The sequence below is a fragment of the Rhinatrema bivittatum genome, chromosome 6 (genome assembly GCF_901001135.1).
Source record: "Rhinatrema bivittatum chromosome 6, aRhiBiv1.1, whole genome shotgun sequence".
Classification (NCBI taxonomy): domain Eukaryota; kingdom Metazoa; phylum Chordata; class Amphibia; order Gymnophiona; family Rhinatrematidae; genus Rhinatrema; species Rhinatrema bivittatum.
In genome coordinates, this window is record NC_042620.1 from 144,630,519 (window position 1) to 144,653,871 (window position 23,353).

A 23,353-nucleotide genomic window follows, 5' to 3' on the forward strand; every position below is an offset into this window, starting at 1 on the left:
TAACTTTGAAATAGCCAACTATCTTCAGAAGTACGACTGCACTATTGAATATTCCACCAAAGTTAGCCGGATCAGTTTATCTGGCTAACTTAGCTATCCAGACAGTGACTGAATATAGACCTCATCATTTTTTTCTTAGTTTGAGTGGTTGCTTACATTTGTAGAACATTGTTTAATCTATTCCTTTCTCTGTGCCACCTTCTGGGTTCTGAGATACACCTAGAGTCAGACCATGGGTCTGTGCTGACCCCTCTGTCTTCCTCTGCAGCATCCCCAGCCAGCTTGGGGAGTGGAAGACCCTGAGCACAAGTCAAGCCCACAAGTGATACTTTTTTTTTTTTTTTTAATTGGATTAAATTAATATTTGTGACTTGCTTTTGAGAGCCATAACCTATGTATTTATTTGCAGTATTTATAACCTGCATATCCAAAATTCTATGCTTCATCAAGTTAATGAAAAACTGAAGGTGGGGGTATGGTTTTTGAAAACTGATTGCACATGTATTAAATTAGGTCAGTAAAGAGGGATCACGTACAACTTGTTTGATTTCTATTTCTGCGTCTCCCAGTGTACTAAAACGGCAAGCACAGTACTTTGTTCGAGGTACTGCATGAAACTGTAATGCAGAGCCTGGGTGACACACTGCTGTCCTCGATGGGGTGCAAGGGGGATTTATTTCAGAGTAAGTTCCTTAAGAGGCTGATATAATAAGGCTGAGTGCATCTGTTTACTCCGGTTTCTACATGCATTTTTGCGCTCCTAATTTTACTCACAATTAAATAAGGATTTTAGTGCTCAAAAAAAGTGTACACAAATGGGGGGGGGGGGGGGGAAATCAAACACACAAATCAGAGCTCCTCTACGAGTGTTAAAAAAGACATTAATGCAACTTTCAGGGCTCTAATGCATCTCCCTGCCTTCATTTACATGGGATTTGTTTGCATACTATTAGCTTATTGCATCAGGAGTTAACACAATTTTTACTATGCGAGCAAAGAAAATGTGGCTAAAATTTCGCTCACATTTGTGATTCCTCGGGCCCTGTAAAAGTAGCAGTTTTACCTGCACCTCTGCCCCGGGGCACATGAGGGGTGCTGCAAGAAAGTAAGGACAAGGACGATGGTCCTCCGAGAATTTCAATATATACTCGTACATTTATATGTGCATTATTGAGTCTAGCAATCTCAACTGAAGGCTAGAAACTAGGAATTGACTTATTATATACTGGAGTCTGTATGCATGTTTGCGGGTATATAACTCTCTATTTGTTTTGTCTGATCAAAAATTTTATGCAAATTGTACTTCATGGTGAACAGATGGTCAGCTTGTATTAGTGGTATATAAAAAAAGTTACGCAACTAATAATAGCTTACAAGACATGTTACAGTGTATTTTTTTGAGGGAGGATTAACAAGGTAAACAGTAAATACTGTAGTAGACTATTAACAGCATCATCGCATTACAGGCATAAGGTAAGAGTTCGTTCTCTTTATAGGTCCCAGTGGTGACTTTGCAGTATTTCTCCCGCAGTATTTCTTCTGGGTTACGGGATTATTTTTGTTAACTACTCTAAGGTATCCCGTCGGCTACAAATCAAAGCAATCTTGCAGTGCCAAGGTCATTTGGTAGATTGTGTTTGTTCACTATAACCGAACAGATATGGGCTCCGTAGTTCCCACTGGCAGCGGGCTGAGTGCAGTGCTAGTTAACAAAGACACTGCAAGGCCTCTTGTGCAAATACTGTCAGCATCCACACTTTTCCACGTAGGAAGGATTTCGTTTCGTACTTGGAGCAATCCGGTTTTTTTTTTTTTGGTAGGCTTCTTTTTCTTTGAGTGCGCTGTTAAATTGTCGAGTGCAATAAAAGCAGAGAGACCTTGAATTCAAAGATGAGGTCAAGGATTCAAACCTGAGTTTGCCAGTTTACTGTGGTCACAGGCTATTCAAAGAGATGCAGTCACTGCTGGTTAGACACGTGTGTGTGTATATGTGTGTTTGTAGGTGAGGGAGAGGAAGTTTATGGTATATGGGAAGTAAATAGAAGCTGCTATAAAATGGATTGCGTGGTGTTGATCTGTTGAGCAGATGGTTGGGAGGGAAAACCAGTAAGTGGCAGGTTTAGCAGCAAATGTGTAAAATGAACGCTCCTGAAATTTCTTCCGACGGACATCATGCTAGGTTTCATTTCAAATTTTTGTTTTTTTGTTTTGCTTTTCTTTGTGTACTTTGCTGAGTTGTAATTCCACATATCTGCCTGACAACTACATACATTGTCGAGATGGAACAGTGCATGCCAGTTAATTCCAAATGTGATGGAAGATGAACACCTCTCTATTGGCAACCAGATCAAAAGTATCAACTCATTTCCTGTCAGCTAGCAAACAGTTTTCTGATAATATGGCTTTTAGTTGTTCCTGACCTGAGTCGGATTTGATCTAAGCGTTTAGAGGTGAAAGCTTCTGTGTCTTATATGGCAGACCACTGAGCCATCCTGTCTTTCAGAATCATAACATTTTCAACAGGCACTGACCTGTGGGCAGAGAGAATATTCACAGGGGTCTCTATTCTGCAAAATTCCTTAGCTCCATAAATAACCAAATAGCTGGACATAGTCAGGCTGCAGCATTTTTTTCTCATGCCACAAAAAGATGTTCTTGTTAACTTGGGGGATATTCAGCTCTGTCCTGTGGCGATTTACTCCTCTGTATCTTTTTTTTTTTTTTTCAATATACCTTTCGGTTTCATAGGCCTGAAGCCAGTTGGCTACTGCACACATACTGGATGCAGGCCATAAGTAGCATAAATACTTACAGCAGTATTTGAGTTGGATATTTTTATTATTTTCAGGGTAATTTTTAAAGTCATGTATGCACATAAAACCCGGATTTCTGTGCATAAATAGCTGTTCTAAAATTGACTCAGGCTCATTGCACGCATAGCCCGGTTTGGTGTGTACTTGCATGCACACTGAGGAGAGGTGTGCCAGAGGGGTGGAATTGGGGGCAGACTCAGAATTTCTTTGCATACTTTTTAATTTTTAAAATTAGCGGGAGAATTTTTAATCCGTCGTGTGCATAAAATCCGGGGGTTATGCATGTGGTTGGGCCTTGTGCGCGCTGCGCGCATTTTAGAAGGTGTCCAGCCTCTGCTACGCGCAGAAGTGCCTGGCCGAAGAAAAGGGGAGGTCCGGGGGGGGGTGGGGGGGGGGGGTGGGGAGGGGCAGGACTTGAGGCTCCGGTACAGTGGCCATTTGCTGCTGTGCAGGGCCGCCATCAGGAATTTTGAGGCCCCATACAGCCAAAATGTCTGGGCCACAAGCATTCAGTGGATAAAGTATATGCAACAATGTTTATACCTATGTGTAAACTCCACCATAGGTGTAAAAAAATAAAAACAAGTCAACAAACTCAAATCACTTAGATAAATGCACAGTATCTGAGAAATCCAGTGGGTTCTATCCAATAAAGCAGTTCAGTGTGAGTACTGAATTGTGTCCATCTCGACTCATAGTGGAAATAACAGCAAATTCAGGTTTATGAAGCAATCAGTCTTCTTACTTTCTGATTTGCAAAATCTTTAATTAAGTCTTTGTAACTGAGTTGCCGAAAATTCAATGTAAACCCTCCCTCATGTGGCCATTCATTCAGCGGTTGACTTGTTAGGCCTAGTTCACACTAATAAATAGATAATGCACCAGCCCCCCAGTAATAAATAGATAATACACCAGACGTCCCCCCAGTAATAAATAGATAATGCACCAGCTCCCCCCAGTAATAAATAGATAATGCACCAGACGTCCCCCCAGTAATAAATAGATAATGCACCGGCAAAACAAACTTGTTACTTACCCTTTGCGCTCCGGGGACTCCTCGGCCTCCAGCTAGCAAGCAGACAGCGACGGCCTGCGCGCTTTGCCGGCGCATACTGTCTGACGCGGCGGTGACGTCACAGCCGCGTCAGACAGTGAACGCTGGCAGGACAGAGCGCGCGGACGAGTCTCTGTCTGCGGTGCTCTGTAAATCAATGCTATGTGTGTCTAAAAGACACGCATAGCATTGATTCTCTCCCTTCTCTGGGGCCCGCACCCAGGGCCGGCTCCAGGTTTCAGTAGGCCCCTGGGCGACAGACTGTCGGAGAGAGCCTCAGTGGGCCTCTTTGCCATGAACTAATACATCCCCCAAGCGCACCTGCCGCCTGGCGGCTGCGGGCCCCCATATGTGGCAGTAGATCCTGGGGCCCCATACTGCAGGCCCAAGAATACTGCCCTGATGGCGGCCCTGCTGCTGTGCCGGTGCACGCAACTTGCTACTGCTCCTGTTGAGGAGCAAAAGGTAAAACAAAGAAATTGGGGGTGGCTAGGATAGGGATGGGGGCAGGGAGGAGAGGGGAAGGGGAAGGGAGGTTAGGGTAGGGGGTAGGGAACTGGGGAAGGCCTCGATGCATCGCCTCGTGAATTTTGCATAATTGTACCCCCCCCCCTTGCACACGCCGGGCGCACATGCTCATGCAGTTACAAAGTCTGGTGCATGTAAGCGTGGCGCGTCCATATGTGTGCTCCGGGAAACGCGCGCCCATGGATGCGCACGTGCGTGTATTAAAATCTACCCCTTTGCGCGCAGAAGTTCCACCCTGTAACTTTCAGCGAGCAGTTGCCAATTGCCTGAGCATTTTCAAAGTGAACTTAGGAATGCAAGTTCCTACTGACTTTACTGCTATGCAGATTGTTTGCTTGAAAAAGATTCTCCTTATGTTAAGCATTTGGACTACAGCAGCAATCATATAAAACTCCCTAAATGGTTGCTAATTGCCTTTTCAAGGTGCGTTAAACTGATTGATTTGATGCCGTTTAGAACTTCAGGCATTGCTCTGGAAGTGGAATACAGTGAGAGCAAGACCAACTTGAGCAGAAAGTCAGTGGACAAGAAAAGCTGAGAGGAAGGGATTGTAAAGCTGAGAAGGCGATGTGGACGGGCAGGCTGGATGGGCCGAATGGTCTTTATCTGCCATCATGTTCTGTTTTTTCTATGGTGGCTAATGACATCGCAGAACCACTGTGACAATCTCAGCCAAATCAAACCATTCGGGACTCTTAAAGTAGGAAGTAGTCATTGCTAACCCCAGAGTTAAAATAGTACAATTCCATGCGGATGCTAAAAGTTCCAGGCTTTTGTGGGCATCCACCGGAAATTATACAGTTTTGCATGGTTCCTCCAGTAGACTTTCCTCTGATTCCTAGGGAACGCAACCTTTTTTCGCTGGATTGTGCAGTCCGTCCATCATGCTGATTGTATTTCACATCTTCCTGACAGTGTATTTGTCATAGATATGTGGAAGAGTCTATGAAATTTTCAAGGACAACACCGTATTTATTTATTCATTCCAATCCCCGCCTCACCAGTAGCCCAAAGTGGGTACAAAACATTCAACAGAAATTTCAAGGTTTTAGATGACATAAACAATATTCATAACAAAGCATGTTACCAACTAAACAACTGCACAAGCCATAACACCATAAAAAATAAACTAATTGGCTACAATAATGTTATAGTCAACCCCAAAATAAAAGCAGTGGCATAAACTGCAGCAATCAGAAAAAAATACAATTGAATTAAATAAAACCCCCCCCCCAAACTTTCCCACAAAGCAGCTTGATTCTTACCAAACACTGCACTATAATGAATCCCCCTAAACATCACGTAGTGTCTGGGTTACTAAGTCAACCCACCCCGTGTACCCACCATAGACACAAAATGGGTGGAAAGCCTTATGAATCCGGCTTTGTTTTTTTTCCCTCTCCAGGCTCTTGGGACTCATAAGGTTTGCCAGGGTGGAACTGGGGCTCCTTCCGTCACTTCATGGATAACCATTTTGCATTCTGCATTAAGTATCCACGTAGGGGCGGGTCACCGGTAACATTTAGATTTTCTTCTGTTCTGCAAGTAGGACTGCATTGCATGACCATATGAAAATTCAGTTCTTATTTCACCTTCACATGGTGTTCCCTAACCCATTAGTTAAAAAAAAAAAAATTAGCTTTATTTGTAATGCAAACTTTTAAGGCAATTTTCAAAAGCAGGTAAAGGAATGTTTTCCTGGGTAGAAGGACTTTCTGAAAGCCGCCCGCTGTGACTGGAGGAATTCCCGGTGGCAGGGAGAGGGCGGGGAATGTCGCAGCAGGGTTCATTTTGCATTTTGAAAGCTGTGCACGTTGTTTGACAGGGGGAAAAGTTCCTAAATGAAAAGCAGGACCGTGTCCCTGCGGATGCTTCTTCTCTTGGCAGGCCCCAAGGGGAAAATAACGCGTTTGCTTACTTTTATTTATTTTTTTTTTTTGTGAATCATTGCAAAGTCTGTAGGGAAAAGTAGCCATGGATCTTGCAACGACCTGCAGAGTTTTGAAAACTGTTCCCCCCTTCTGCACAAAAGTGTGAGAGAGATTTTGAAGCGATACTGGCCATTTAAAAACCCACCTGAATAACAAGTTGGCACCTAGTTAGATGCTTACATCAAGTTTACTTAGGGAATAGCCACTGCTATTAATTGCATCGGTAGCATGGGATCTTCTTGGTATTTTGGTAATTGCCAGGTTCTTGTGGCCTGGTTTGGCCTCTGTTGGAAACAAGATGCTGGGCTTGATGGACCCTTGGTCTGACCCAGCATGGCAATTTCTTATGTTCTTATTCATGTGTAGTGTATGTACCTAAACTCATCTAGCATGCTGAAAACTAGCAGAATGTGTCCAGGGTAAGGCCTTGTCCCTATTCTTGGATCACTTTAAGCATCCCAGGATAGGGGTACCAGGGGCCATATCTTAAATAAAGTTTAAGATGGTAAATTTCCCTTCTTGTTAATGTGTCACAGTCTTCATGGGTTCCTGGGAGGTGGGGGGATGGAAAATAACTTTCATGGCCCTTTGCATTGGAAGAACTTAATTCTCAGTGTACAGTTCTTGTATACAGCAAGGAAGAGTGTTCAAGTCACTTTGCAGTACAAAGCACACTAGGCACACTAGTAGCTGACTTTGGTTTCCAGCAGTACGTTTACTGAGATGTTGTGAAATGAAGAAAATATCTTTTACAGTAGTTCTGGTTCAATAGCAATGTTACAAGTACTTCTTATAGTCTTGTTTAAGGTTTAGATGGTAAAACCATTTGAGCCAGCCTTTAATCTGATGTTTCTCCCATTTTGTTGGAATAGCGCAAGTTAATGCTTCACCCCCCATCCCCCCTCCAATGTTGGTGAAGTATTAAAGGCGAATCCATTTTACACAGTCATTTATCGCCTACCTCTCCATGTAGTTTTCTCCTCTGGACACCTTAGTTTCCTCATAGTACCTGAATGGCACCAAGTATCCTCCTTTTCTTTCTTCCAGTATCAGAATGATACTCCTATTACTCCTCCAAATCTTCAGTAGATATTCATGGGTCCTATACGGGCTCCAACCCCTCTCTCCTTCTCCGTTGGATGGCTGTAAGTCATCCCTCCTCTGGATACTGAAGATCTGCAGGTTCCTTCTCAGGGAAACTATTTCTACCCTTTAAGGTTCAGGAACTTAAAAGTTGAATAGATAGGGTGGGTGGAAAAAAACTCCCATATCTAAAAGTAACTGAAAATCTCCATGGATGTTCAACAACTTCAATCAATTAGAAAAACAGGGGACAGTCCTGAACATGCTGCTCCAAGGAAGAAAACAGAAAATTCCACACCTTAAGATGGTGGTCAGAGCTTATACAGTAGAGGAATACACCATTTACGCTCATCCTCATGGGGGAGCTATTCACCCAAACTATTGTTGATATTGGTTTACTCTCAGAACATAAAAGTGGTTTGCTCCTACACATGTTCCTTGTAGGGATCCAAGGACTCACCACATTTAAAATTTCTGTTGCCTAACTGATTCCTTTACCCACCCATCTTTTTCTTTTAGACATTGCCTACTCTCTAGAAATTTAGCTCTGGGTGTTTAAAAGTTGATGAACTGATTGATCCAAAAGTCCAGCCAGTCTGTGGGGCTTTTCCTAGGACAGTGTTTTCCAACCTGTGTGCCATGGCCTTCAGACCTAAATCAGGTGTGCCACAGAAAAATCACCACTCCCTTCTGCTCAGATTCAGGCCAACTCCCATACTCTGCTCCCAGCACCTCTTAGCAAAAAGAGACACCGGTGGTGGCTCTTAAATATGTAGTAGCTCCTTTCTGAGAACTCGTGTGATCACATATGCTGCTGCTTGCTAGCTACTGCATGAGTCCCGGAGTGTGATAATTAATGGCAGCATACAGAGCTCAGTTGCTGGGTCCTACTTTGGGTGGGCAAATGGGCTTTTGAAAATTGCTACGTTTACATTTTCCTTTGAAAATTACCCTGACATTGCATACAGCACCTTCTCCTCCTCCTCTGAATCCTTCCAACCTCTGCCTTATCCCTGGGCTGAGTGAGACGAGGACATTGTGCACCGAGCCCTGGATGTGACTCACTCTGAGCCTTGGGAGCAGCAGCAGCGGAGGAGCTCTGGCAGTCGCATGTGGCAGCCAAAGTAACAAACTGAGCCAGCTGTCCCTCCACACCACACTGACGTCTCCCTTCTGCACTTGTATAGAGAGGGAGCTGCTCCATTGTAATGAGTTTGTGTGTCTCCTCTGCTTGTCTCCCTTTGTTTTAAGATTTGGAAGAGAAACCGGTGGGACTTTCAGTGCTTCACTAGCACTTCTTTTGGCCATACGAGTCCTCTCCATGCCCACACTCCCTGCTCCATGGAGGTCGTTTTCTTAGTTTATTTATTTGATTTCTGTGCCACCTATTCACAGCTCAAAGTGGCTTTTCGGAAAATTTATATACACAATATGTCAACAGTGTATAAAAAAGATAAATCAAAATGTAACCGCTCAACAGACCAGATAAAAGGTTCTTCGTGGTAGGAACCAGAGGTACCATCGGTTCTTCATACTTTTCGTGGTAACCTGCATTGCAGTAATTATTCTGTGTGACAAATGCAGCGCGGAATAAAAATGCATCTTGAGCAGCTTCTTAAAAGTAGCAGTGGATTCAGTCATGCGAAGGTCCAGGGTAGAGAGGTTGGTGGTGCTACACAACATTTTTGTTAATGTGTGTACGCCTCGGGCTTGAAAAGGCTGGGAAATAATAAATAGAAGGTGCAGGGGTAACCTGCACAGTTATATCCCTAAAAGTGCTGGGAGGAAATTCACCCCTTCAAGGTTTGCAACAAAAAGTACTAAATTCTCTTCTCCACTTGTCTATACCCATTGACAATGAGGAATGCTCTTTATCACAAAAATCCAAGCTATCTAGCTATATAAACACTTGAGGCAAATATTTACAGCTTTGTAAACCTGGATAGCAGCAGATAGCAGGTATAAAGCCGGAAATGAAGTGATGTTCATGCACAAAGAAAAGTAGAAGGCATTTTAAAATAACTTTATTGATGCTGCAGTGTGAAATATGGTTCCTATTATATGCTAATGTCTGTTTTAATAAAACAGTGGGAACTAAATGGTTGCTTCTTAATCAAAACCATGATTTCCTAAACATAAGCTATGGGATTCTGTTACAGATTGCCACATATAGATCTCCTAGGTCAAGCTTTTTCCTTTCTCATAGAAATAAATAAACAGTAAAATAATTATACACTCTGCTAGATCAAAGGAAATGTGACTTAAAAACCATCAGAAATAAAAGTTCACTTGAAGAAAAAGCATCAGGTTGCGGAACATATAGTTAAATGTTTAAATAGTATGAGGCTTAACAAATAATAATTTGATATCATTAGCAACAGATGTAAGAACTGTACACAAAATGAGGTTGGATGAAATTTGAAATAAACATTCTCAGCCTCTCTTCTCTTGAACTTCCAGCTAAAATGTTTACCCTTACAATTTTTTTAAGGATTTCTGTTATTGTAGGTTATGTTGAGCTTGTTTGATAATTAGTGAGAGAGAGAGAGAGAGTGTCTTGAGACCCTAAGAAATCAGGATCCTCTGCCCTGCCCTTGGATTAGTGATGGTATAGAGGACGTCAGATGAAATGCAACACTACTAGAGCGAATCTTCTGATACACGCCAGTATCCGGGTACTGATATGCAGACATGGGGAAAAAGCACAGGATTGCTTCTTCGGCCAAGTCCAAAAGCAAAGCACGTCAAGCTGCTTTGTCTGAAATTTCAAGAAGGCTCCTTACCCCGAAAAAATGTGGCTAGCAGTAATTTTGTTATGGGTTTGACAGTTGCTTGGTTTTGATTGTAAATATTACTACCCTTTTCCTAAGGTTTGGGGATAACTGTATGGTGTGGCAGTTACATCCCTTAAGAAAAAATGTGGGTAACCTGCAGGGTGCAGCAGATACTACCAGAGGAAGTTTGCTTGTCAGACTGGATGAACCATTTGGTCCTTTCTCCCGTCATTACTCAACCACGAAACATGTATCTAAAGGACAAATATACGTAACTCATCAGTTAGTCATTATATTTGAAGTCTTTGTAACCGAATCATTATTGGCACTTTTAAGTTTTAACTATTTATTTTACTATTTGTGACTGTTTTGTAAACCGTTGTGATGGTAAATAACTTAACGACGGCATAGAAAAGACTTTAAATAAATAAATAATTAAAATGTTAGTAAACTTTTCCTTAGTTCTGTTTCAGAGAAGTGAGGTCTCTGTGCTTGTACACTTGCATTTGTGGACATAATAGTCAAGTGTATTTTTTTTGTATTGGACTATCACATATAATTTATATTTGTTGACTTTTATTTCTACAGAATGAGGGATAAGAAAAAAATCTTTGTTATGACTAATAATCTCTAGACAACATGTGGCAGATAATATGCCTCTATGGTGATTTAACTATTAAAGTACCTGATTCACTAAGGGTTTGTCCCCATAGACACAAAAGGGGAGAAGAGCCTTAATGAATCTGGCCTAAAATGATCTGTTCTGCCCTCTGGTTATCACAGTACAAAGAGCCTAATTGGAGCATGCATCATAAAACAGTCAAGTACTTGGAGGGCGATATTCAAAGGCATTGTCCAAGTAACTTTTGGAGTTACCGGGCCAAATACCAAGATTTGAAAAGTCCCACCCCCTTGCTCAGTTTTGTCTAACTCGTTACCCGCACAAAATGAAGCCAGATAAAAAGAGGCGTTCTGGGGAAGTAGTTAAATTTTAGCTGGTGAGGGTCAGTTTTCAACTCTCAAACTAGCCCAGCTTGTCTCAAATTTATCCGGGTAACTTTATCTGGATAACTTTTGTCCAGCAGTATTCAGCAGAACAGTTGTCTGGGTATGTTCTGCTGAATATCTGGGTAATGTTATTTGGGTGACTTTCCCATTCACCAACCTCATGGATTTCTTTCTAAAGATCCAAAATGGAAGAAAGTGATATAAAGGGGTAGATTTTCAAACCGCGCGATTTGGCCTACTTTTGCTGGCGCATCAGGCGCAAGCAAAAGTACGCTGGATTTTAGCGGATACGCGCGGAGCCGCGCGTATCTGCTAAAATCCGGGATCGGCGCACAAGGCTATGGATTCTGTATAGCCGGCGCGCGCCGAGCCGCGCAGCCTACCTCCGTTCCCTCCGAGGCCGCTCCAAAATTGGAGCGGCCTCGGAGGGAACTTTCTTTTGCCCTCCCCTCACCTTCCCCTCCCTTCCCCTACCTAACCCACCCGCCCGGCCCTGTCTAAACCCCATCCTTACCTTTGTCGGGGGATTTATGCCTCCCGGAGGTGTAAATCCCCGCGCGCCAGCGGGCCGCTAGCGCGCCGGGACGTGACCTGGGGGCGGGTCCGGAGGGCGCGGCCACGCCCCCGGACCGCCCCGGGCCGTAGCCATGCCCCCGTGCCCGCCCCCGGAACGCTCCCGACACGCCCCGAAAACGCTGCGCGCTTCGGCCCCGCCCCCCGACACGCCCCCCTCCGAAAACCCCGGGACTTACGCGAGTCCCGGGGCTCTGCTTGCGCCGGTAGGCCTATGTAAAATAGGCTCACCAGCGCGCAGGGCCCTGCTCGCCTAAATCCGCCCGGAGTTGGGCAGATTTAGGTGAGCAGGGCTCTTAAAATCCGCCCCAAAATGTACTGTCACTGTATGAAGGGAAACTTCTCTCCCCCAAGGCAGTGAAATCACTGATATTGTGAACAGTTTTTCTTGAAAACAGAGAACGCACTTCAGTATTTGCATTGGATGGCATGGTTATTGGAGTTGCTTTGGTGAATGACTTTGGGATTTCAACTTTATGCCTGTTCTAAGTGGGGAAGTAGTGTATTGTCCTACTTAACTTGTGTACCTGAAGACAGCAAGTGAAATACTGCCTGCTAATTTACTGCCATGTCATTCGTCATAGTCTGAAAAATATGTAGACAAGATTAGCTCCAGTTCACTTTGATTCTCAATGACCTTGAATAGATCTTGTGCACCTGTCAGAAAGAGAAACAAAAGAAAAAAATAAAAAGAGAAGTGGCTTGTACTCATTAAATGTCCTATGAAAAGAATCTCTCCCTGCAAACTTTCTTCTGCCCGATAACCTGAACTTGTATTCTTGCTGCCAGCTGCACTAGGACTAATAAATAGTCCAGCTGTGGCTTGCCTGTGTAGGAAGGAGCACCCTTTCAGAGAAAGGTTTATATGTTTGAATGAAATGGAGCAAAGCAAAGTTAGTATTGCTGCATGTCAGACAGACATAACTTTCTCTGTATTTACTTCAGGGTGCCGTATGGTTTGCAGGCCCAGGCAGCGGCTCTGTGGCAGTCCTGGAGTCTCTCGGAGCAGCTGCAAGCTCAGTTTTGCAGTAAAGATCTCCTTTTTCAAAGAGCTGTTTCCTCATTTTTGGCTGCTAGCCGTTAAGTAGGCGCAGTAGCGACAAAGTTAGAGTGCGTTCTACTCTACCCAACCCCTCCCCGTGCCTTAATTTTCAAATGCCATGAGCCCCTCTTAAGACGGATCCCACCATATGGTGGATGTGGACGTTTCCTTGCCTGTCAGAACCTCAAGAGGGAGAAACCCCTTTCGAGTCAAGGCCCTTGCTCTCCTCTGGTTGCTTAGGCCTAGGTTCTGCCTTTGGAAATTCTGTGGCAGAAGTTTTTAAAAAAATATTTATGGCAGTTTTGCAGCATATATGCATAAATATGTTTAATATACAAAATAATTTTCCATCAAGAAAATGTTTTTCAACCTTTCTTGTTTGATCATTTCTTTTCTTCTTTTTCATTCTTTCCTATTACAGTTTTTCCTCCTTTTTCATTACTTTCCAATTTTTTCTCTCATTTCCTTTCTTCTGTCTCTTTCTTCTTCTTCTTCTCTCTTCTCACTATGTCTCTCACTGCAACCTGTCTCTTTCCCGTCCAAGTTCTTATCCGTCCCTCCTTTCCCTTCCAGTTTCATTCCACCCGTTTCCCTCCTTTTTCTCATTCATCCCTCCCCCACTCTTTCCTCTTTTCTCTCCCACGGTCTCTCAACCCTTCCACCACTCTTCTCCCTCCCTCCCTCCTGTTCCTCAGCTTCACTTTGTCTGAGATCCTCCACTTATTTTATTTATTTAATTATTAACAATTTCTATTCTGCCTATACAGGAACCCTAAGCAGATTACAAGCAAAAATTAAACTTGCAGCCTCCCTGATAGTATATGTTGTAAGTCCTCCTCTATCCAGTTGCTTTTCTCCTACTGATGATGTTGAGAAGCTTTGCTTCCTGGGAGCAGGAGTTACTGGGGCCTGGACTTAATAGTGGCAGATACAGCGACAGTTGCTTCGGGTTGGTCACAGCAGCATTAGCGAGACTGGCACAAGCCATTGGGGCTGACCTTGGAGGGAATCGGCTCAGTCCACCAGGGGTGACCTCAGTGGGGCAGGAAAAGCAGCAGGAGCACTGGGGCCAGCGTTGGTGGTGTGTGAGAAGCAGCAGGTGCCTCCAAAGCCAGCCTCCTCTGCAGCAGAAAAGGCGCCAGAAGCCACCGGGCCTACCTGAGCTGGGGCAGTGGAACAAGAGCAACAGCATTAGTCAGACCAACCCCAACACTGGAAGAGGAAAGCAATGGCATCCACTGGGCAGGTGCTGTGGGGGAGAGTGCGCTCAGACAGGAGGGCAGTTTACCTTGATTCTATGGCCAGTGGCAAATTCCACCGCAGTGGCTGCAGAATGACAGTAAACTGGCAGGGGCATAATTATAGTCAAGAGTTCCCCCGCTTTTGTGGGCCAAAGAAGATTTTTCAAAGGAAATAGAACTGTAAGCTGAATTTCCACATTTCATTCAGCCCATACATACATGAAAATGTCTAAAATCAAAATTCACAACCACCTCTTACAAATTAAGGGGGTAGTTAAATAATATTGTGCATATTAGCCAGCAGACTTGTGCATGAGTTACACCAAATTTCAAAGTGGACTTGGTGCACATAAGTCCGCTTTGAAAATTCTCCTAGCAAATCTATCCCGCACAAGTAACACCTGCTAAACTATCTGCACATATTTTATGTGAAAATTACACGCAGGGGAGGTAATTTTTGAAAGAGTTACATGTGTAAATATAACATATATTGTAGAAATTTAAAAAAGCCATTTATGTGCATTAAGTGCCCTTACATGCGTAAATCCTATGGACAATTCAATGGCATGTATTGTAGCAAATTTTCAAAAGCCCGCTTAGATGGGCAAAGTGCATTTACACATGTAAATCCCAGTTTAAGCGGGTAAATGCTTTTAAAATCAGGCCCATACTTTATAAAATCCAAACGTAAGTGTGTAAGTTCAAATCCCTTCCCAACTATGTCCCCAGGAACTCCTCTGCTCAGTCCAGCTAAACCTACACACAAACAGGATTTGCGCATAAATTTGCACACTTACAGGTGAATTTTTAAAGGAGTTAGATGTGTAAATGTAACTATACAATTGTAGAAAATTTCAAAAGCCATTGACCCGTGTTAAGTGCACTTAATGCGGGTAAAACCTATTGACAATTCAATAAGAACATAAGAACATGCCATACTGGGTCAGACCAAGGGTCCATCAAGCCCAGCATCCTGTTTCCAACAGTGGCCAATCCAGGCCATAAGAACCTGACAAGTACCCAAAAACTAAGTCTATTCCATGTTACCGTTGCTAGTAATAGCAGTGGCTATTTTCTAAGTCAACTTAATTAATAGCAAGTAATGGACTTCTCCTCCAAGAACTTATCCAATCCTTTTTTAAACACAGCTACACTAACTGCACTAACCACATCCTCTGGCAACAAATTCCAGAGTTTAATTGTGCATTGCATGAAAAAGAACTTTCTCCAATTAGTTTTAAATGTGCCACATGCTAACTTCATGGAGTGCTCCCTAGTCTTTCTATTATCCGAAAGAGTAAATAACCGATTCACATCTACTCATTCTAGACCTCTCATGATTTTAAACACCTCTATCATGTCCCCCCTCAGTCGTCTCTTCTCCAAGCTGAAAAGTCCTAACCTCTTTAGTCTCTCCTCATAGGGAAGCTGTTCCATTCCTCTTATCATTTTGGTCGCCCTTCTCTGTACCTTCTCCATCGCAATTATATCTTTTTTGAGATGCGGAGACCAGAATTGTACACAGTATTCAAGGTGCGGTCTCACCATGGAGCGATACAGAGGCATTATGACATTTTCCGTTTTATTCACCATTCCCTTTCTAATAATTCCCAACATTCTCTTTTCTTTTTTGACTGCCGCAGCACACTGAACCGAAGATTTGAATGTGTTATCCACTATGATGCCTAGATCTCTTTCTTGGGTTGTAGCACCTAATATGGAACCTAACATTGTCTAACTATAGCATGGGTTATTTTTCCCTATATGCATCACCTTGCACTTATCCACATTAAATTTCATCTGCCATTTTGATGCCCAATTTTCCAGTCTCACAAGGTCTTCCTTCAATTTATCACAATCTGCTTGTGATTTAACTACTCTGAACAATTTTGTATCATCTGCAAATTTGATTATCTCACTCGTCGTATTTCTTTCCATATCATTTATAAATATATTGAAAAGTAAGGGTCCCAATACAGATCCCTGAGGCACTCCACTGCCCACTCCCTTCCACTGAGAAAATTGTCCATTTAATCCTACTCTCTGTTTCGCATGTAAAACAGAGCTTTAAACGTGTATATGCTTTTTGAAAATCAGGCCCATAGGTTGGGCAGTTTTACAAAAGTCCATTTTATACCTCCTAAATGGACAATTTCCAAAGCAATTTACATGAGTAACATAGTAAATGACGGCAGGTAAAGACCGAGATGGGCCAGCCAGTCTGTCCAGTGCTGTTTAGGGTTGTAACCAATACGCATGTATTTCTGGAAACACAGAGAAGTCCTAATCTGAACTGCTGCTTCCTGCAGGTTACCCAATGCTTCGTTGTCATCTTCTGTGTTTATCACACTGTTCTTTGAATTCTGTTACTGTTTTTGCCAACTTCTCGTCATCTGGAAGTACATTCCAAGCATCCACCATTCTTTACATGAAAAAATACTCACTGATGTTCTTTCTTTAGAGCGTCACATCACGATCCTTAGTTTTACAATTTCCTTTCCATTGAAAAATGTTTTTAGTTTATTGTACATTAATACCTTTTAATGGGTGGATTTTCAAAGCCCTGCTCGTGTAAATCCGCCCGGATTTACGCGAGCAGGGCCTTGCACGCCGGCGCGCGCAGAACCCCGGGACGCGCATAGGTCCCGGGGTTTTCGGAAGGGGGCGTGTCGGGGGCGGCGCGGCATTTTGGGGGCGGGCCCGGGGGCGTGGTTTCGGGCCGGGGCGTTCCGGGGGCGTGGCCGCGCCCTCCGGGTCCGGTCTCGGCGCGCCAGCAGCCCGCTGGTGCGCGTGGATTTACGTCTCCCTCCGGGAGGCGTAAATCCATGGATAAAGGTGGGGGGGGTTTAGATAGGGCCGGGGGGGGTGGGTTAGGTAGCGGAAGGGAGGGGAAGGTGAGGGGAGGGCGAAAGAGCGTTCCCTCCGAGGCCATTCCGATTTCGGAGCGGCCTCGGAGGGAACGGAGGCAGGCTGCGCGGCTCGGCGCGCACCGGCTGCCCAAAATCGGCAGCCTTGCGCGCGCCGATCCAGGATTTTAGAAGATATGCGCGGCTCCGTGCCGGCCTCTATTCCTTCCCTACCCACCCTCGGGTCAAGCCAAATTCTTAATTAAATGTTAAAGCCTCCAGGGCCCTTCCATCCCAACCCTAATCCTTCAACCCTCCTGGTACCTTCAGTCATAAAGTTCTTCAGCCCGGTTTGTGAAAGCAGGGGAAATACACTTCCAGAGTAGCTCCCCTCGCATACACTAGAAGTGTACACTTCCAGCATATTTCCCCTAACAGAAAAATGCTGGGCCCGGGTCACGGGAGGCTGCCATCACGATCCAGGCCGAAGAACCTTATGACTGAAGGTACCAGGAGGGTTGGAAGGTTAGAGTTGGGGTGCGGAGGGGGACCCTGGAGGCTACCATCTATTAAGAATATAGCTTGACCCAGGAGCGGGCAGGGGGAAGGGGAGAGGTTAGAGGCCGGCATTGACCCTCTAATATTTTTTTTTGGAGATGGAGAGGGTTTGAGGAGGAGACTTGTAGGCTCAGCCCAGCAGGGCCAAGCATTTGGAGATAAGGATGAGGCAATGATAGGGCCCAAGGCCTGCAGTCTTTTATATTTAAAAAAACATTTGTTTAAACCCTGTAGCTTGGCACTTAACCAGTTATGTTCTTTTGAATATAGTGGTTTAAGGCTAAAATTACCCAGCTAGCTGTAGCTGGTTAACTTTACATCCAGCTGGCAATATTTAAAAATATCCAATTAGGTTTAAAGTTATCTGGCTACAGTTAACTGGATAACTTTAATCAGTGATATTCAGTGGGATATTTATCCCACAGAATATCCCAGATAACTTATCCGACTGACTTTAGCAAGATAGGTTATCCTTTTTCAGAGTATTAAATATTTGCCTCTAAATGCATGACTCTACCATTTTTGGCACTGAATCTGAATTGCCAAGGATTCAACCACTCCTCAAGCTTCCTCAGATCATTTCTTATTCTATACTATACTCTGTTGTAGATATTTGTGCCATCTGCAAAAAGGCAAATTTTTCCTCTATTTCCTTTGCAGTATTGTTATGCTTCAGCTCCTGAGGAAGGGAGGAGTTAGCAATCTGTTATGCTTCAGCTCCTGTGGAAGGAGGAGTTAGCAAACTGTTATGATCTACTCCTCAAGAAGGGAGGAGTTAGCAATCTGTAATAAATCTGCTCCTGTGGAAGGAGGAGTTAACAATCTGATATGCTCAGCTCCTGTAGAGGGAGTAGTAAACAATCTGTTAGGGTTTAGACTGCGGAGTAGCAATGTTATGAATCTGTTGCTGAAGACTCCTGATGGAGAAGGAGTAGCAATCTGTTACCAGTGGAGTGCTTGAAGAGGCACTGAACTGTAGAGGAATGTAGATAGGTGGATCCTTGGGCAGATGGCAGATGACTGCGCCCCCAGGAGGATATCCTGAGAGGGACCACCGGCTAGGCTTGAGTACGGAGACAGACACAGATAATTCTTTTATAGACAGGTTAGTAGAACCACCAGAGATGGCAGTAGTGAGCTGACATGCCCGGCAGGGCTGAAGTCCCTCAGGTACTGGAACAGCGATCCCAGGGTTGCTGAGCTGTAGAGAAACTATAGATAGTGAGTAGACAGGGTATGCTGTGTTCATAGCCAGAACTGGATGACAAAACTCACATAAGGCCTTTAGGAAGCTCAGTAGCTGGAAAGGGTTAGGCCCTCGAGGAGCGAGTACCTGGTTCCAGGGAAAGCTCTGAGAGAGCGATGGTAACTCACAAATGTCTGTATCTGCGATAGCTTCCAGGTAGTAGAGAATCTTCAGAGTATTCAGGAACATGGGCCCTCGAGGAGTGAGTACCGGTTCCTATCTGCAATCTGAAATAAAGAAAAGAGAGTGAAGCCTCCGAGGAGTGGGTACCCCTGGTAAGTCCGAGGAGGCAGAGTAGCTTGGGAGTAAAGCCGAAGCAATCCCCCTTGCTAACTCAATTCGATAGCGAATACTGAGACCTTTTATATTGGAAGCGGATGACGTCATCTCAGGGGATGCCCCCGAGGTTCGCGCCCTTGCTGGTACATCAATCGGAGTGCGCGCGCGCCCTACGTCATCAGGAACATGGCAGATCCGCAGCGTCGTGCCGGTCCGGGGACGCTGGAGTGAGACGGCAAGAAGACGCCGCGGCTGCTAACCGTCCATCAGACCAGTCGCCACAGAGGTAAAGAGGGCGGAGTGAGAGCGTCAAGCAGCGACGGACGCAACAAATATCACTCACAAAGATATTGAACAGGACCGATCCCTGAGACAGTCCACTAATTACCTCTCCTCAGAGTGAATTCCACTCAACCAGTTTCTAATCCAGCCCCCTATCTTGGGACCCACCCTCAGACTGCTCAGTTTATTAATGAGCCTACTATGCAAGACAGTATCAAAAGTTTTGCCGAAACCCATGTAAACCACAACCAATGTATGTCCTTGATCTAATTAGCTAGTCACCCAATCAAAGAAATCAGATTTGTTTGATACGATTTGCCTCTGAAAAATCCATTCTGCTTCAGATACTGTAATCCACCGGTTTGATGATAGTTTACTATTCTTTCCTTCAGTAGAGTCTCCATCAATTTTCCTATCACCAAGGTAAGGCTAACTGGCCTGTAGATTCCAGCCTCCTCCTTGCTATCACTTTTATGAAGAGGGAACACATCTGCCCTTCTCCAGTCCTGCAGGATCAAGCCCATCTCCAATCTTGCAGAACCAAGTCCATCTCCAAAGATCTATTGAACAAGTCCTTTAGCAGAGCTGCCAGAACCTCTTTGAGCTTCCTTACTATCCTGACTGCATCCCATCCAGCATCATGACTGTGTCCACTTTGTTTTGCTAGTTGCACACAAACACTCTCTTCCTTAAATGGTGTGTGTGCTAACTACTCTACTCCCTTGGCAACTATCAGCAGTCCTTCTTCAATCACTTATTCAGTGAAAATTGAAGTATTTATTTAGCATTTCTACTTTTTCCTCATCTTTCCACACATTAATTATTTTCTCCTCTCAGTCTTACAATCCTACCTTTGGTATTCTTTCTGTCATTGACATTCCTGAAAAAAATCTTCTCATCTTGCTTTACCTCTTTAGCTGCTTTTTCTTCCATTTGTGCTTTTGCCATCCTGACTTCTTTTCCTGATTCTTTCAGTCTTATCCGATATTATTTCTGGTGTTCTTCTTGAGATCCTTTGTGCTTCTTGAATGGTGACTGTTCTGTCCCCAGCAGTGGGTACATGTTGGTACCTGTACATACATTGCAGTTTGACTGTGTCTGGTGCAGTCCTTATTTGTAACCCATGATAAAAGACTGTGAGCCCTGCCTTTAAGGGGAGCTTTGCCTTTAAGAGAAACTCCCTCCCCCTTGCTTCTCTCATTGGGAAGGGTCTGCATGCTCTCTCAATCTAACTTGAGTCTTTAAGTGCCTTATTGGCTCAAGGAACTGCCCTTCATGCTCCCCCCTGCATCCCATGGATCCTAGGCTTGCTGCCATTGGATCTCGTCCTCAAGTCCCAGCTTGTGGGGACATTTCCTGTAATCACTGTCCAAGACTGTTAGTCAGTCTAAGCCAGGCGGCTTCAAAGGCCAGAAGTGCCTGCGACCTCTGTAATCAATTAGCTTTTTTACATTTCTGTTTACCACTTTAATTCTAAAGACTAATCAGCTTCAGAACCCCTTGCCTTCTCACCCTGAATCCCAAGAAACTCCATCTTCCATCTCCTGCCTATCTCCAGCTACAAAGATCTTCTAGAAGCATATGCATTTGGAATGCGAATAATTGTAAGTAATGGAAAATTATCTGTACAATAAATAATTTCAAACTTAAAAGATCTTTGTCCTGAGGACTGATTAAGAAGAGAAGTTAGCTGTCTGGAGGAGGGAAATTCGTATATTTCTTATTGAGCCAGCACACTGACCTTTTCGCCCGTACTTGTGTAGCCACCTTTCAGCAGCACTAACCAACTTTCTGAAATATGTCGTTCCTCAGTGCTGCTAAAAAGCCATATGATGTTCCACAGCATATGGACTTTCAGTCGCACTGAGTGGAGGTGTTCCCTAGGGGTGCGTTTAAATCAGGGGAGGAAAGATACACGCCTAGACGACGCTTACAAATCGTCGTATATATCAAAATTCTAGAGGAAAAATTCAAGCGTCAGCGTAAAGGGCGTTGCAAAAAGCAAGCGTGAGTGACTATGCATCCCTTGTGCACAGGGCAAGTTTCGAAGCAGCAAAAGTATGTGTGTACTTTTGCTTTGAGAATTGGTGGAACGCCCACAAGGATAAAAGTTCGTGCAGCCTAGCCTTTGTCCCGAAGATTGGCCAGCTAAGGTTGATGTGATATTGTATATGCCTTACTCACCAGAGCATAGATGTGATGCTATAATTTTTCCTCCTGTATAGACTCTGCTGTCCCCCTCAATCCAGTACAATATCACTTACCTAATGACATATTTCATGGCAAACAGGAGATCGCCACAAGATGGTGTCACCGCATTGGCAACCATGAAGGGCTATTAGGACTCTATTTTCAACAGCGTTTCTCCTGCAGAGATGGAAGGAACATGAGAATTTCTTTTTGAAAATCAAATCCTTGGAGTTTCCTTCACAGTGCTTGGATATTTACAAAAAGAGAGCAGACTTAGCTGGTATGAAGAAAGCACCGCAGTGATCACCCACATGATCTTTTTGTAATCACTCTCTTTCTCTCCCCTCATTCTGACAATTGTAGCAATTATATCACCACCATATTTTCACTTAAGAATATATGAGATGAAAGTGAGGTTCTCAGAAGTAAGAATTGCTTACTGTGGTTGACCTTTTCCAGTAATCACAGATTTTTTTTTTTTTTTTAAATCTAACCTTTCTTGCCTTGCAAGATCAAACGTCTTGTCCAGCGCAGCAGTGAGCATATGAAGCCCAAGAAGGGTTTTTGGTAAACATGAAGATTAGACACTGAAGTAAACGTTAAGAGTCTTTGAACCGGCCTTTTGCACTGAAGTGGTTAAGTGGCTTGTGATTAAAAGAAATAAGTAATTATTCTGATTGTAGCTCAGATGATAAAGTTACCACATTTAATGAACCTCCTGCACCCTAGCCTGGTTCTGTTACTGATACGATGGTGAATAGGATTAGTAGAAGTCTTCTCAGGGTCATTCGTTCCATAGGATTGTAAAGCGTGTTTTGATCTTTCTTTTAGACAAGGCAAAACTAAATATATAGAATTGTTTTGTTTTTTTTCCAAGAGGAAACAATAACAGTATGATTGCATTTTAATTTTGTACATATACTTTCATTGAAAAGCAGAGCTTTTCACCCTAAGTGTACACCTTGTTTAAATACTAGAGACCCTACAAGACAAAGTGTAGATGATAAGTTGTATCCTACCCTGCATCTCAATTTTTCATAATAAAAGGTCATTGCCTTTTGTAATTGTAAACTCCTTTCATGCTTTTTGCCTTGTTAGGGGGACCATGTAGCTCCATATTAAAAGGGACAGGCGGAATCAGACCTGGTTTTATTCCACTTTGGGTAGGGACTTGTAGTTCTGCTTTTCTTTAGATACCAATCCAAAAATGCAATGAGGATAATACCGGTCCTAGTTCAGTCTGCCTGTTTTGCCCTGAAGCTCTTCGGCTGCCTTCTACCCGATTAAAACTTCTGTGCACTAGAACACATGTGAATACCAACACCCAATGGGCTTCACCATCATCAGCTTACTTTCTTAGATGTTTACTTCATATCTCTTTACATTGTGCATTTTATAGCTTTAACGATGCCAGTTACCTTTCACTCCATTAATTAGTTAATAGTGCCTGAAAATACACAGAGTGCATGTTAACCTTGAAAAGGTGATCAGTCCTTTGATCATAAATTTAGTACACTATTTGATTTGAAACATGTCTTAACTCCCATAGCAAAAACATTACTCATTAGGCAAGACATTTCATAATTTTAATCGACACAAACCTCTTTATACATTTTATATTGTACAAATACTTCAGATTCCATATAGCTAGAGCTCGGGATGAAAGAGGAGTGAACATTCATTGTACTGAATGGTTCACAGTGTCAGTATATTTGTTTTTTTATATAAAAACATAAATTGCTGATTTCCTTGAACTTCCATACAATAATAATAATAATAATAATAATTAATGTACCGTCTGTATGTTGTGCATGGTTTGATTTGTGTTTGTAGTATAGGGCACTCTTCACAAAGCCCACAAATGTGCTTTCTGCTAATCATACCATTTTATTGAAATGCAACTTC

The 23,353-nt window shown here is 43.5% G+C and overlaps 1 protein-coding gene across 2 annotated transcripts in view; it reads left to right on the forward strand.

The window, feature by feature from the left end:
* The window catches only part of SATB2 (SATB homeobox 2), a 345,958-nt gene that overhangs the window by 160,432 nt on the left and 162,173 nt on the right, over positions 1-23,353 (forward strand). The window lies entirely within an intron of this gene.